Source organism: Photinus pyralis, unplaced genomic scaffold (genome assembly GCF_008802855.1).
Source record: "Photinus pyralis isolate 1611_PpyrPB1 unplaced genomic scaffold, Ppyr1.3 Ppyr1.4_LG6, whole genome shotgun sequence".
NCBI classification, from domain to species: domain Eukaryota; kingdom Metazoa; phylum Arthropoda; class Insecta; order Coleoptera; family Lampyridae; genus Photinus; species Photinus pyralis.
This window is the reverse complement of record NW_022170663.1, coordinates 34,908,711-34,923,168: the sequence shown is the minus strand read 5'-3', so window position 1 is coordinate 34,923,168 and position 14,458 is coordinate 34,908,711. Positions and strand designations below refer to the sequence as shown.

The following is a 14,458-nucleotide window of genomic DNA, read 5'->3' as shown; positions in this document are numbered from 1 at the left end:
TAAACGCGAATAAAAATGTACAGCACTAAATTTCGTTCTTGTGTGGTAACCTACTTTCTGCTAACGATATTATCTTATTATTTTTAGTATTATTTAAATTCACATATAGTGGAGCTAAATCGGGCCAAAACTTTTGAGTGGTTTTTTTACTATAAAAAAGGTCATGACCACCGGAAAATTTCGTAAAACACCATTTCGGATGCAGAATTACAATATCTACATACTCTACTAGGTCTGATCTTGTTATACCTTCAAAAAAAGAGTACCATGAAGAATACCTCAAACCCCCTCTTTTTTTGATAAGGGATCCGAAACAAGGGCGGTTGAAAACAGTTCCTTTTGTTGAGACCTTTCATATTCCATGGAGAGTAGAACATGTGCCCCCTCCCCTCATTCTTAAATATTTGACTTGGCACCACTAAAGGCATCCGTATGAGATCAATTGGTTGCCGCATGTAAAAGTTATGTACGTTTTATATTTAAAAACACCAATAACTGGGTGGTATGGAAGCCCCCCCCCCGGAGAAGGGGGGGGGTGAAATTTTGATACCTGTACGGGTTTTTAGACTAATTACGTCTTTCTCAAACCACAAACATGTATAGGATATATGTAGAGCCATTAAATGTGGCTATTCAATATTTTAAACACTTCCTCTCGTGGATTTTGCAAAACTGGGACAATATCGTGTCCCGAGGCGCCTTTTTGGGACACTGGGATATGGAGAAAACCGCTAACAGTCCCGGAAAAGTATGGCAACAGGCCGGGCGGACGGAAAAAACGCAAACAATAGCCCATTATTTTTAATTCTTAAACAATGCGCTAAAAAGATGGAGAAACTGAAAGAATATACAGAGCAAATCAGGGAAATAAAAACGGAAAAGGATTTTTAAAAGGTGATAAACAGAGGAAAAAAGAAAGGTGAGAGGGAAATACAATTAAAGGAATGGAAACATTTTGTCAAGTTACTACAAGGAAAGCAGGAGAAAGAGGAGGCTATGGAAGAGAGGAAGTTGAAGGAGATGAGATAACAAGAGATGAGATCGAGCAGCAATTAAAAAGACTGCAGAAAGGAAACGCGGCGGGGAGAGATGAGATGAGATAAGAATCGCTTGAATTTTCGCCACATGTAGGGTTAAGGAAAGGGTGAGAAATCTAGTAAACAAGGTATGGAAAGCAGGGGGAAACCCGAGGAATGGAACGAAGGGGACATTGTGATTGGTGGCAAAGGAATTTAAAAAAAGGGCAGAAAGAGGTTCTTGTTTACCATGGACTTAAACGCAGCGTTTGACAAAGTGGAAAGGGATAAAGTATGGAAGATGGGAAAATTGACAAGAAATGAAAGAATCAGGAAACTATATGGAGAACAAGATTAAGGGTAAGAATAGAAGGAAAGGGGTCTGAAGTCTTTTGGATATATAAAGGATTAAAACAGAGATGCCTTTATTTAATCTCTACTTACGAGACATGGAAAAAGTATTGAGACAGAAGGTACCAATAATGCAAAGAAATAATGGGACAAATGCGCAGATAAGAGAATTAAAGGGGGTAGTGGCGATGAAATAGGTGTGAGGAATTGGAGAGAGGTGTTTCAAGAATGTTTTTGGAACAAGAAAGTACCTGTTCGGTGCGATGGTGAGAGGGGTGCTCATGTACGGAACGGAGGTATGGGAGTGGAAGGAATGGGAAGAACTGGAAGAAGTACAAAGACGGTGTTACAAATGGGTATTAGAGTTAAACGGAAGGACACCACAGTGGGGGAAACAAAAATTGAAAAGATAGCGTCGGGGCGCAGGGCCGTATGATTCGAAGAATTGGGAGATAGAGAAAGCGAATTGGTGAAAGAATGCTTGACAACGAGGATGAACGCAAAAGGAATGTGGAATGAACAACGAGGAAAATATTACGAAAGAAATGGATACAGACCTGGATACGGATGAGTTGAGGTCGAAAGGAGAAGAGGAGTAGGAGAAAAATGACCAGCAAAAGGGGATCTGCGTGCACAAATACAACAAGGACTAGTATGATCTGGGCTGGGCTGAAGATAGAGAGGGGAATGGTTACCAAGATATTTGTGGGAAAGGAGAAACAACAACGCGGTTCAGATGCGGAAATGAAGAGAGAGGGAAAGAGAAATGAAGACAAGAAGAAGAAAGAATATAGAATATTCGGCGGGGAAGATGAGAACATAATCGTTATGGAACAGTATAACGGACTTGGAAATGGAACAGTAGGAATGAAAAGGTGAGAAGTGGATGACACGGATTTTAATGAAAAGAAGGGAAAAGAATGCATTTTAGTTTTATTTTGTTATAACTTTAATGTGTAGTTGTGCCAAGCTGGCGTCCAATAAAGATTGATATAGTTAAGTATGACTGCGCCCTTTTGATTCAAGCCTTTTAAGTGCTTTAGGAGTTGATGTATCGCCTTAATTCTCACGACAGTTCTAGACACCCTAATTAGATGATGTATTAGTTCTTTCGTTGCAATATGTTCCCTTGTCCTTATTCAGTTCTTTAGGGGTTGATTCTTCATTATTCACTGCATGTTCCTGGTCAATTGCGTTATTAGTACAATCGGATTTAAATGTTACTTCTGCAATTGCCACCCTAATTCAGGGAGGCAATTAACGTTATAATATGCTTCCTTATCGTCTAATAGACATTTCGCGATCTGAGAGTTGAGAAAATGCTTTGCGTTTTTATTTGCTTTAGATCTTCAATAGTTTGTAACCGGCGGCACGTTCCCAGGATAAAATTGCTCGAGCTCTGGACGTGATATATGGAAATAGAACTGCATCTGAAAGGTGTTTCTCAAGAAGAATGAATACAAGTGCAGCTGCATTGCGGATAATTATCGACTGGGCCACGGACTTCCGGTACGCAGTCATCCTAAGCAAAATGCTGTGGCCCCTTCGTAATGTAGTACGGCTTTATTGAATAAGTGACATACGTGCCAATCTTAACCAATTCAAATCTACTCTTCCAATTCAAGCGTTTAAGATTACGGGTGTGCTAGCGTCGCTCCTCATTAGCGCGATCAGCCTCGCTCAGCCTGCACCACCCCTAATTGGAATCTTGGCAACGAATTTCCAATGTTACATTTTACGAATATAACGGTTATTAAAAGCTTTCGAGAAATTTGATTTTCGCGCACCCACGAACTAAATCGACCGTGGGGCTTTAATGTCACGATAATTATGAAATCAACCGATTTCTCGAGGTTTATTGCACTAAAAAGAAAGGAAAATCGATCCTACTTTAGTTGGCCCGACAAGTGGGCAACATTCTTTATAATGCGTTGTCCTAGCGACCTGCATGACACTTGAAACAAAATAGAATCTATATGCGAAGACGTGATTCGAATTTTTGTGTAGCTTAGGAGGGCATATGCATTTGAGGTGCAATTTTTCACGCACACACTTTGGGGATGAAATTGAATTTTTGGGTAGGCAGTTGTCGAGGCTTCTGTGTTGCTACCTGTGATTGCTACCAGGTGGTGGTGAGCAGCAAACGAGAGAGCTTGCCGGCGCACGCGAGCTGTTGCCAATATTGATCTAAGAACTGTTGCCGTCGCAGGACTAGTCGCAGGATCGCGTCCTACTCGCGTACTTGACGCCCCCCCGGTTTATTATTGTAAAGTACTTTTACCTGCGGGTGCTCCAGATTTCCCATAATGCTTCTCTGAGTGCTTTTGTTTGCCGAATTTGCCATATACAGTGCTGTAATGTGACGCAAAAATTAGTGTTACCTTATACCTTGGGACCAAATTCGTCTGCTCGCACACGAATTGTTTTTGCTACATATACTCTTTTTTGTTCTTGATCCTTAGCAAAATGAAGCAGTGACGTGTGTCTTTCATAGCATCTTCAAGTTCATCAGTTTATTTGTCAACATCAATTGCTGCAGCATTACACATTCACATCGTACGGTAAATGTATTTATAAGGCCATTTACTCTAATACTAATTTTGGTCTTCCTCATTAACGTAAAATTGCCAGTTTAATCTCGCGTTGTTGTAAATTAATGGGGCCTCATGTTTTGTCCACCCCTACAATTGGGGGTGTATAGGCTTTCGGCCAACAACTACTTCAAATCCCTAATCGTTTTTGAGTCTTACGTGTAGTTAAATCCACCCCGCTATTTACTTATGGCGTGGCGCTACAAGCGTAAACCCCTATTCTCTCTTGTAGCGGTCAACCGGACGAGATGTTCTAAGCATGAAAAGTTCTCATTTTCATCCATTAATATTGGATACGCGTAACTTATTACCTCATTCTACGAGGGTGCTGAATGCATAATCGAAACTATTTATAAAACGGGCGTTGTCGGATTGTCCTCTATTGTTTGAATACAAATTAAGGTATTACTTAAACCGCTCACTTAAGAGGTTCCGGACGAAATTCCGAATTCTAATTAAATTTTTCTCCACCCTCCGTTCGCACACTTAACGGAATTATCGACTTATTTCCCCGAATTACTCGATTCATCCTTTTTTTTAAGTAGAATAGGTTACAATTTCTATTTCGGTAGGGGTAGTTAACTAGATTAAAATCTGGGTGTGATGCCAATTGCCAAATGTGATTCGAAATACGTGTGTATTAAAGCTGTCGCATAGATTTTGTACGAAATCGGGTATGGAACTCATTTTAAATTTAGAATTTTATTGTACCTGAAATATCGTACTTGCTTTTTGGTTTTATGGATCTTTTTCGGAAAACTAATTGCATTGTGGCAGCCATAAAATTTTACAGCTTACCTTTTGGTGTGCGTTTTACGGTTGCTAGTATAAATGGCAGAGACTTTGTAAACTGATGGATGCAGCTTTTTTAATGAGGTTTCAGATTAAAAAACATTTTCAATTCGAATTTTCACTATTACGTATACGAGCAAACCGCTTTTAGACTAGTTAGCGACAGTGCTATGCCATTCTAGGGATGAAATGACGACTTTTTGTCGTCGATAAACTGCCACAAAAAACTACGCGATATAAAATGTAAGGCTATAAACATATAATTTTTTACTGTGTGGTAAAATGGCTCAATCAATCGGGAAAAGTGTGACGCCTTAACTTTATTCTGAAAATGCAATCTTTTCATTGGTCAGAATCTCGAAAGAATGGCGTTCGCATGTCAAAAGAGGACGAAATTGTAATTAGTAATGCATAAAGGCAGAATGTGCAATTGAAATTGCAAAACATGTCATTCACCTAACGGGTTTATTAGAAACCGTGGTAGATTTTCGAACAAGTTGGCTCGAGAAAACGAGTTTTACGCCCAAACTGGTCTCACTCTACTAAAATCGGGATTTTTACTTTATAACGTTAGCTTCAAACCAACGGAAAATCGGAATTGTTGTGAAAGAGGCAATTTAAGATATAATGCTAGAAATCTTGAAGAGGGTCTTTGAAGGAAATATAATATTTTGGTTGAAATGAAGAGAAAATTTTGAAGATGAATTGGAAATACAAGAAAATTATTAGGATTTTTTCGTATAAAATCTGATAAAATTTAATGTCATTTAAATGCTGAAGAAATTCTCATGAAATAAGGTAACTTTTAAGGGATTCTGGTGAAATGGAAGAATGGGAGACATGTAAAAACATTTTTGGAGAATTTAATGGGATAATGTAATGTAATTAGGTAATGATAAAAAGAAATGTTCAAGGTAAAAGGCAAGCTGACAGTTTTCAATATCTGTTATTAATTTACGATCACTCTCATAGCAACACCCTAACATTCGAAATCATTAAGGGCTGGTTTTTTGATTTTTCCATAAACACTTCACTATTCACTTAAAAACAGCACTTCACTTATTCCGATGATGCTACAAAGGTTCTCGAAGCGCTGTCTAGTGAATTCACATACTCAATGCCAATTTGACCATAATCAAAACTCTCACGGATTAAGATTAATGGCGCTTTGATTATCCACTTTCCACACAGGAGTACATTTGCAATCCATTTCATCGAGAATCCTTCTGATCCAGGTAGCTTATAGAATACCCCAGTCAACGAAAATTAAATGATTCTTTTCGTAGAATCATGAAATCATACTCACAAAAATCTCGTAATATACCATCCTCCCTCACACTCTCCGGTATGTTTTTTTTTCGGTATACGCTACGCCCTGAATCCTGTCGTGATACCTTAAAAAAGGCCCCATCGACTCTTCCTTTCTTGGATTCTTACGGTTTCGCTTATAATGGCGTTACTTGCCACATTTATAGCATTTTGGGACAAACTTCTTTAACTTGTCGCCACTCTCATCGTCCTTACCGTGACCATTCCTCTGCTTAGGTCCAAGTCTCGTCTTGGAATTTCTGTCCATAGCTTTTCGAGTTAGGCAATGTGTTTTCCGATCGAATCACAGGTCTCTTATATTGAAAATCTGATTGAAAAGGCGATCTTACCTTTCCAAAACAAGCCGACAATTTCATGAAATAAGAAAAGGTTCTCGGGAAATACGAAGGAATTGTATGGAAACATGGAAGAAAATCGGGAGAATAATAAATAATCTTTAAATAAATATAGTTACTTCGAGGGTTACTTGTTTTGTTAGAAATTGGGGAAATTGAGAGAAATGCACGAAGCTTTGAAGAAGTTTGCGGTAATTCTGGAGATATAGAGTAGAGAGGTTTTGGGGGAATAAGAAGAAATTGTGTGTGTCTAAAAATTCACAAAATATGTCCCAAGATAATGATGTCCATGGGGATCTCCGAACCCATAGACATTGGTAAATCGGCAAATTTCGGCTGTTCTGACACATCTTCGGAAGTGGTCGGTATTTTCTGCTTTTCTTTACAGCATGATAATAACTGTGTAATGGCGCAACTTTTCCCTAATTTTCCATCATCGTATCTTCTATGCTTTCCGAGATCCCCATGATATAATACGAAATTAGAAGGAAATGAGCGCAAATTCTGAAGAAATGGAGAAAATGAAAGACTAGTTTTAAGTGAATACTGTTAAGTTGGTTTAGAAATTGGGCTATTTCCAAAATGCTAATTCCCGACTATAGTGTCTCTCAAAAAGATTTTACGAAAACACCTCCTAACCGACCCTAATTACTTATAGAGCAGCGTAAAGTTACCACAGGGATTCCAGCAAAACATTTGCATATTTAATGTGAAGCTTAACTGCCGGCGACGGTAATAAAAGGTAATCCGTCATTACCTCCCTTGTATTTATACATCCGTAAATGGTGCGGTTTTTAATAAAAATCGATTTTTGTTATTGAGAGACATAATTTAAATAAACCAAATACAGTACCTTACCCTCTCGAGTATAAAGGCGGCAGGTAATCCATTGTACTCTTAATGGACCAAACTTTCCCTTAAAACATGGAATATTTATTGAATGCTTAAAGGTAAAGTTGCGGCATTAGGATTAGAGGTGCATTACTTTTCAGTGTAAAAACAGTGCAAATTTGAATTTGATCATCGGAAGGCTTTAGGCCCGTAATTAGTGGTAGTGTCAGGGGCTAAAGTGGATTAAATTAAAGAACTGTATTTGGGGTTCGTTTGAATTGTGCCTCTCAATTGAAAAGGAAAAGTTTCCCAGTTTTGCTGTGGAAACCATTATCGGAAGGAAATAACAGCAATACCATAATTTCCCCTCTTTCCTGAAACTTTCTCAAACTTTCACTGACACATTTTGTTGCGTAAAAATTATCCTAATTTATTCTTTTTAAATGTCTATAAAAGTTCTCCTGTAGCTGCCTGAAATATCTTGAAACATTCGAATGCAAGTGCTTAAGTATAATGTGAACCAAGAATTTTTTACGCCCAGATCGCATTCGAAATGCGGCTCATATGCAATAGCACTGATCCTTGAACTCGTAGAAATCGATTGGCGAAGATTTAACATCACTGTCTCTTTTCGTTCTCGAGGACGGCCAAAACCATCACGTAAAGGGAATTTTTTTCGAAAAATGTCCCTAAAAACGACCTGGATGTACTGTCGGCGGAACCGACGGGCAGACTCGATCGCAACCAAAAGTTGCGGCCTTGTTCCTGGTCAAGGTCGGCGGGGCGGCCTCGGAAACCTCGGATAACTCAATCAGAGTAAACGGCAACTCTATGAATTGTCTTCTAAATGACAAGAGCGTTTGAACGCAACAAAGATAATTGAAAAATCTTAACGGGAACGGTTTCAAACGGATTTTCAATTCCTTTCGGAACGAAGCGCTTCCAGATACTGTGGTCTTGAAATGCCACCATGAAAATGGCGTAGTACTGTTAATAACGAGGTTAATAATGTTCGCAAAATGCTGTGCTCTTGCATTATTTATTACATTTCACCGATGGAAATGAAAAGATTTGATAAATCGCATCCTTGAATCACTTGGTTTCAAACGTCATGGATAAGGAACGTTTTCATCCAGTGTATATTCATTTTTGTATAAAATTTGCAAAAAAATTGTCCTTCTCGCACAAATCCTCCAAAATGGATTTCATGTAATGATTTTGTTAGTATTTTTAGCGCATTTTTTAAGAATGAAAAAAATGTGGTATTGCTTGCGTTTTGTCCATCCGTCTGTCCGTCCGGCTTTGAATTACTTTTAGATGAAAAGTCCTAGAAAACGCGTTGTCGGATGAAAGTACCTACAAAGTCAAAATGAATTGTCAAGACGAGACATATCTATTGGTGAAGTCTACCCATTAATCATCTAACAAGAAAGGAAACCTCGCTTTCAAAAAGGGCCTCATAGACCTCGGAATGTTATTGTAAACCTTCCTATCGTGCGATCTGTTCAAAGCGGTTTCGAAGATTGAAACAAGCAGTTTAATTTTGTTTGAAGTTTATTTTGTTTAGGCTTCGATTTAGATATTTTTAACAAAAACTGCGTTGGATCTATGTGAGTGCGTCTATCGTATAGTTTTTCATTAATCAAAAGTGGGAGATCAGCTACACTTTACACACTGAAATTTGAAACTGTCATTTTTACGCATTTCCTTTTTTTCTCACTTTGTGTGTAGGGTGATTGATTGATTTATTTATTCATTTTATCTATTTGGGTTGGGGTTCCCTACAGTTTGGATTATTTTCGAATTGGATTTTGGCTACATGATAAGTCGCAGAGGGATTTGAAAAAGGATTGTAGCATCAAATTCGGGGTCTAAAAACCGTCGATAATAGTGCAATCCGTTTTGAGTGTAACCGCTGATGTGTGGGGTGTTTACGTAAGTGAAATATTCAAAGTGATATTAATGTGCGTTGTCCCCTTATGGCGTTAGTTAATTATGAATAATCAGACGCCTTCATTTACGCCACTGTCATTTAAAATCGCTTCCATATTTCATCAATTTGCAAAGTGAAATGGGCACGCAAAATTTTTCTCTGTCGAGAGTTTTTTGGTTTCAGCCCCCGGACTAAATGGACACGATATATCACGAATACAATGACAATCGTGATTAAATTCCACATGAGTAGTCGATCGTTATGGAAAATATGTCAAATTAGAAATGAATTAATCTCTACGTTTCGAAATCATTGCAATTGATTACGTAAATTAAACGCATTGAAGGCATAGTTATTAAATACTACGTTTCAGTTGTACTGGCAGCAAATGCGCTTTTAATGGAGAGTAAAAAATGAAATTTTTGCATTATTATGTAGGCGTGATGTCATTTTATCTGCATCCATTACAGTAATGGATTTGTTCGTTTCGGGCTCAATTCATGTACGCATTAGGTTATTACTGCTAATACGGTAGTGTGTAATTTAGGTACCTATAATCATTAAATGAGGCGCCTAGTCGACTTTTAGTAATCATAGTTATCCATATTGGACGTGCTTTTCTTTGAATGAATTCCGTCCGTTCGTCTAGATCTTTGGCACAGAGACCGTACAAACCGCCGAATTTTTGTTTTAATATACAGGTTAACATGACTAAATGGAAGAATTTTGAATTCATTCCGTTGTAATGAACGGCAAGGAAAGTAACTAGTCAAATGGGGCTAATTGTTGTCCAGAGCTCATTATTGAGCTATCCCACCCCGAGTTAGCGCTGAGTTCTCCTGGACATCCAAACACTCCGATTGGCGATTCGGGCTGAATGCGTCGTTGGAGGTGACATCCTGAAGGGTTAAGATGGAGCTCATATATATTTGAGAGAGGGTTACGCCCCGCGCACGTGCCGCCTAGGCAAAGGTCGGTTTTTTGGGCATAGGGGACATCGTAAGACGGGTAGGGTATCAATTTGAAAACATATTCAACCTCTGCTAATGATAAAAGCTTCTTTTGAGGCGGAACGCCAAGGCAAAGACACCTTTGGGCATAATGGGCAACTTCTGTCGTAAAACGGGTAGCATATCTTTCAAAATATCAACCCCTGCTAATGGATAGATAATTATCGAGTTAATTATGCGTGGCGCCAATCCAAAGATCCATTTTTTGGGCGTAGGGGACAACTTTTCTTGTAAAACGGACAGAATATCGGTTTTAATGCATATACACAACCCCTTCTCATCGACACTTCGTCCAGTCTCGGTGTAGTCAATCCTTGTACGCTTTGGCCTGTATCTGCCAAAACGGTGCCTTTATGTTACAACAAAAGCTATTTTCATTTCGTAGTACGCTTCAGCCGTCCTGTATAAGCATAATTCCCCAACAATAATCACCAAGCATTTCACTATTAAGTAATTGAGGAAGCATGTAGCATATAACCGCAAGGTTTTAATAATGGACATTTTACAACGGTTGAATTGCGAAAAAATGTAAAATAGGTACATATTTGTTCTTGCATTGTGCGCCATTATCTCATCGTCGGTCCAAAAATGAAATTTTCATACATTCTAATGGCCAAACAAAGAGAAAATTAGTAAAACACCGTTCCTGACGACCACGCGCTTCCAAATTAAAAAACGTACAACAAAAGGCTCTACATTTTTTTCGCGAAACCAAAATGAGATATTACATCCGTTAGTATTTTACATAGTTACAATCTGCTGCCAAAATTGAGCGGAAGTGAGTTATGCCGCGTATTACAGCATCTAGCGAGAGATTATGCCGGATCCCGCTAAAATAGGATTTCGTGCATGATTTATCCCCCTGGCGCTTTTTTAAACGCCATGGGGAACGTCGAATACATTTAAATAATTGTATACCTTGTATTGCCAAATGGTGCAATATATTAAGCCGCTTTAGCGTATAATGGAACCGGATGATACAAAGAATTGAAAAGTATATGCGTAAACGCGAATGCCATATGTCGTTTTCTATAGCTGTTCCCGTATAGAAAATCCTCCCTGCCTTCATTTTTCAAAGAAAGAACTGCGCTAAACGCCCACTTTGTGATTAAATAAGAAACACATTCAGATCAGACGGTACCTATTCAAACAAGGTTTCACTTATTTATTTTTCCTTCCCTTACAACAATATTTACGCGATTAGTAAATGTTGTCATAACTTCGTCATAGCAATTATAACATGAATTTTGATTTGGTAAACAACATTAAATTATGATTAAACAATAATAGAATGTGCTGGGACCGATCGTGTATCATCAGATTGAGGCTGCACAGCGGTTTAATGTGGACTTTTAAAACTACCCCAACACCTTTTGAAGTTATATTTTATAAGGTACTGTGAAGTGATTAAAAAATAGACATACTGCCCCTTTGTAACAGTGAACGCACCTAGTTCTGCTAGCAGGTAAGTGGAGCGGGAATATTCATTTGCCCCACAAGGCATAAATCTTCTATAATTTTAATTTTTTTATTAGGTATAGATTTTTATCTACCTATTGTAAGAGTATCAGTATTATAGGTGCATATCACTTCCAAGAAACACTCTAACTGTCTTAATTATGAACCGATTTCGATCAAACTTTAAGGGTTGCTATAACTCATAAATATCTCGGTCCAGTTCGTGAATCAGCAAATTCCGCCATATTGAAATCTACACATGAAAGTGACATGGCATTTAAAACCTACAGGATATTTAGAAAACCTAGATTTTTGGTACGTGTAACCGTGGTAGAAAACCTTCTTATCTGTAACCAATTTTCTATGTAGGTCTTTGTTGTTTAATATTATGGAAAAATTAGAGTTTACGGAAGAAAAGATGTTAATAAAAAAGGAAAATGAATACATTGACACAGTAATGCCAATTTCTCTCAGTGTTTTTTTTGTATACTTTGGGAAAAATTAAGTGAGGATTCTTAATTGTCACAATTCTAAAGTTGGATATCCATTTGTATAAATGACTTCGTAACAACGAATACGTTACGCAACGTTGCAAATCCATAGAATTTTCATGAAACCTTCTTCAAAACTTTTAGGGTCCCCTCTAAATTTTTTAGAATCGTCAACTTGCTTTTTGAATTTTTTTAGAATTGCGAAATCTTAGCTCCTAGCGTTAAGCTCCTTTAAAATGTTTTTTAAGTTTTTTTAAAATCTACACAATCCTTAGCATTTTCCTAAAGCATTCTTTATATCCTTTAGAATCATCTCCATTTTTTGTAGCATCCTTTTTGGTACCTTCTTTTCGAATTTTTTTAGAATCTGTATTCTTAAACCATCTTAGAACCATTTTCTTGAAACCTAAACACTTTTCGAAATGTTTTAACCTGGGCGAATTCTTAGAAATTTCTTAAAGCCCCCTTACGCTTGTTTATAATAGTTTTTGAATATTAGAAACCTCTAAATTTGGTTAGCCTAGAGAACCTTCTTTTCGAATTTCTATAGAATCTGCGGAATCCTGAGTTTTCTTAAAACCTTCTTCTATTTTTTGAATCTTCCAAATTTTTGTGGAATCTTTTAAGACCTTTTTTTCAAATTTGTGATTTAAAGTACTTACGAGTTTTTATAAAGCCTTTCTCAACTCTTTAGTATCATTTCCAAACGCTCCTTGAGACCTTTTGAGGTTTTTTAAATCTGCGGAAGTTTTAGAATTTTCTTAAAACCTTATAAAACTCTTTTAGAATCTTTTTAATTTTTTTTTCAATCAATCAATCTTTATTGGACGCTCACCATCCACTTTTCACCTCCTCCCCCCTCATACATCCCTTCATTCCTACTTCTCCCTGTCATCTTCAACTCCGTGCAGTCCCATAGCATGTGTCTTCTTCCTCTTCGCATATTCTACATTTTCTCTCTTTTTGTTGTCTCCATTTCTCTTTCCCTCTCTCTTCATTACCGCATCTGAATCTGGCTATTGATATTTTAATATTTTTCCTTCCTTCCCGCACAAATATTTTGGTAGCTACTCCCTTAATAGCTCTTTATAATTACTACTACCGCGTCCACTCTGTATCTTCACCCTCTATTGTATTTATGCATCGGATAGATCCCTTTTTCTCCTTTCGACCTCAGCACGTCCGTATTCATTTCTTTGGTAATATTTTCCTCTTTGTTCTTTCCACATTCCTTCGTTGTTAATTCCCTAACCAATTCGCTCTTTCTATCGCCCCTTTCCTCGAATCTTACCGCCCTGCGCCTCGACGCTATCCTTATCTTTTCCTGTTTTGTTTGTTCCTTTAACATACAATTTGGGATCCTTCCGTTAATTCCTAATACCCATTTGTAACATCTTCTTTGTACTTCTTGCAGTTCCTCCCATTCCTTCCACCTCCATATCTCCACGGAACGGAGATATACATGAGATATACATGAGCACCCCTCTCACCATTGCATCGAATAGGTACTTTCTTCTTCTAAAATCATTCTTGAGTTTCTTTCTGTTTTTCTATCTTTTTTATTTACATTTCCTTTTGTACTTTTCTTTCCGTTCTCTTACCTCTTCCTCTATTTCCCCCATCTTGTTTTCTCCACCATTTTTTTAAATCTGTCTCTTCTTCCGTACACACTTTGTCCCTTCAGTTATTTCTTTTCGCGTTATGGCTTTTAATATTCTCCTTTATATTATTCCACTCCTCCTTTGTATTCCCTCCAATTTCTTCTCCTTGTTCTTTTATAGTCTCCTTCTATACAGCTCTACCTTATCTCTTATCCATAACTGTATATCCTTTCGTCGTTGCGTCTTTTCATTTCTTGATCTTCTTGTCTTCCATTTTAGACTTAATTCCAACGGTTGGTGATCCTTGTTCCTATCCTAAATTCAGATGTTTCTTTCAGTATTTTTTTAATGTACTATTCTGTAATCAATTACAAACCTCCTTCCTCCCATGTACGAATATGTAAATTACCCGTCCATGTCCCCTTCCATATTTCCGTTTAAAATTCTCTTTTCTGATAATTTCAGTATCACACTTTGATTTGAAAACTCCATGTAAATACATTTTCCCGCATTTTCCTAGTCTAAGACGGAGATAGAGGATAATCTTAAGACTCGTAGAAGATTTTTACGTATAAATTCGCTAAGTATAATTATACACAATGGATCAAAACTATCATATTACAAAAGGAATCGTATACCGCACGCACACGATACCCTTATACCTACAAGCCGTTTAAAAATCTCAAACGAATAAACGATTTTGTATCGATACGAAAATAC

General features: G+C 37.6%; 2 protein-coding genes across 5 annotated transcripts in view; both read left to right on the top strand.

Annotated features, from left to right (window-relative positions):
* Window positions 1–14,458, top strand: part of LOC116173045 (neurocalcin homolog) — a 57,637-nt gene that overhangs the window by 13,287 nt on the left and 29,892 nt on the right. The window lies entirely within an intron of this gene.
* The window catches only part of LOC116173046 (neuronal calcium sensor 2), a 53,289-nt gene that overhangs the window by 13,101 nt on the left and 25,730 nt on the right, over window positions 1–14,458 (top strand). Inside the window, exon 1 of one of the 4 annotated variants that reach the window (XM_031490330.1) lies at window positions 3,556–3,923. The exons of 1 other annotated variant lie outside the window; for it this stretch is intronic. The gene's annotated coding sequence lies outside the window, so the exon portion shown is untranslated. Of the gene's footprint in view, window positions 1–3,555; window positions 3,929–11,535; window positions 11,654–14,458 lie in introns of those variants that run through there. 2 more of the 4 variants (XM_031490332.1, XM_031490331.1) reach the window with 2 other exon arrangements.